Here is a 2,366-nt window from a genome sequence, read left to right on the forward strand (position 1 = left end):
ATATATATATATATATATATATATATATATATATATATATCGCTTCTATTGGCAAATATGAAATTTTCAACAAGGTTTCTAATGTTTGATTTGTCTCATATAGCAATTATAAAACCACATCTGAATTACAAATATTCAACATTTAACTTTTTTAAACTTACTGCACTAAATAAATATAATTAAATTATTATAAATTGATTAATATATCCATAGAGAATTGACAGAAAATTGAATTCATATTGTCCTAATAAATAATGAATACAATTAATTACGGTAGAACATTTGTGTAATCTTTTAATAAAAAGAGCAAATATTTTTTTAATTCTTCTGTAAAGATGTTTCTACATTATATTTACAGAATTATATACTTGTTTTATATCTATAAAACATTTGTACAGACATCAATTCTTGTGAACATCGAGTTAAACGTTTTAATTTTGTAAAATATAAATTGTGTTTTATAATAGCTTAACAATGCAATTTATTATAATGTTCCAGATGTATCAAATAATTTAAGCATCTGAAAAAAGAACATATTGTTTAATGATTATAATATAATTTGCATAAGGTAATTTGTGATTATCAAATAACATTTATTGGATTATCCGTAATAATAATCTGTGTATCGCTATAGAGGGAGTATGTGTTTTCAGATGTTCCAGTTTTAACGAATCGCAAAATTTTCATGTTAATAGACATTGCATTGGATCAAATAGTTCATAACCGAAGTTAAATCCGTGAAACCGATCTCATCCGTTTTATGTGTTCTATACATCGCGTACAATGGCTGCGTTCAGCAGAGAAAGCAGTTTTGCAACTGCTGTAAAATTCTTCAGTATGATTGGTGTATCCATTTAGATCCAGTGAGTAACGAAGGGCAAGACTAATCGCATTAAAGAATTTTACAACAGTTGCAAAATTGCTTTCTCTGTTGAATATAGCCAATGATCCGTAATATTTTAAATTCTTAAAAAACCATATTAAGGCTGACATTTCATCTTTTAGATGCACTATAATGTTATATCTTCGTATCATTTGTCACTTAGACGTATCTCTTTTTTGTATTTATTCATGAATATTTATCTCATGACAGCATAAATCTATTATAAGATTATTACAAACAGAAATTTTATATTATAATTAGTATCTTAAACAGTTCAGTATATAGACAGACTCTATCTACCAAGGATATTATGTGACGCAAACTCTTAATTGTATACTTTGACAATGAAGTCTTAAATTAAATTTCTCCTAAGAGTTAGTCTACGTAAAAATATTTGAAGGACAACATTTCATCGGAAAATATCCATGGTGTTTAATGTAAACTCTTCAATTTATTATCTAATAGCTTCGTAGAAATCGATTAACTTCATAGAAATCGAAATCATCCGTAAAAATGTTTTGATAAAAATAATAAAATAGCAGAATAACAATTTTTTTAAATTTAATCTTTAATATCTGTAATTAAAGCTTTACTTTATCTGTACTTTATTTGGCAACTTTAGAAAACTCTGTGTCAAATTAATTCAGATTTCACTACTGACATATCAGATATGTCGAAGAATTAATGCCCTACATTCACAGGATGACCATGACTAAACTGTTAGTCGTAAACATATCGGTTAGCGTCATTAATGCCCAACGCGTGTACGCACATGCGTTTGCCGTAGCAACTTCGATATAATCGACATCGAGCGCGAGGAAAGAGCCGAAGGGTGAAGAGGGTGAACGAGCAACAACGAGCGCCACCGGCAACTGGGTCAATACTGCCACTCCTGTTCTACATTTGCTTCTACCTCTAGCCACTTCGCTTTCTCTCGCCGAATGCCAAAGTATGGTTACGATAATGACTAAGTAAGGACGATAATGATGCATGTGAAATTATACGACGAACTAAAAATCTGTGTCACTCTGGAGATTGAGGATTACGAATTACAGATTGGAATTTAATCTGAACAAAATAGATTATGATTAAAATTATTTGGCTGATCGAATTCTAATCTTTAATTTGCAATCTTTAATCTTCAATGCGTAGTGTAATACGAAGTCAAGCGTATTTAGTCGCGAACTTTGAACAGGATTTATTATTAGAAATACTTGTTGCTGGAACAAAAATCAGAATAATTATAACTTATAATATTATAATTATTACAACTATATAATATTATAATTATATAAATGTACTTTTTGATAATAAAAATTAATTTATATTCTTTAATTGTAATAATTAAAATCACTCTTTCTTGATATTATATGATAGATATAATTAGTGATAAATGAGATAAAAGTACGATTACGATAATTTTTAATTTATTATTTTCGATTTTATATGTATATATATATATATATATATATATATATATATA

This window comes from Atta cephalotes (assembly GCF_000143395.1).
Source record: "Atta cephalotes unplaced genomic scaffold scaffold00007, whole genome shotgun sequence".
Classification (NCBI taxonomy): Eukaryota; Metazoa; Arthropoda; class Insecta; order Hymenoptera; family Formicidae; genus Atta; species Atta cephalotes.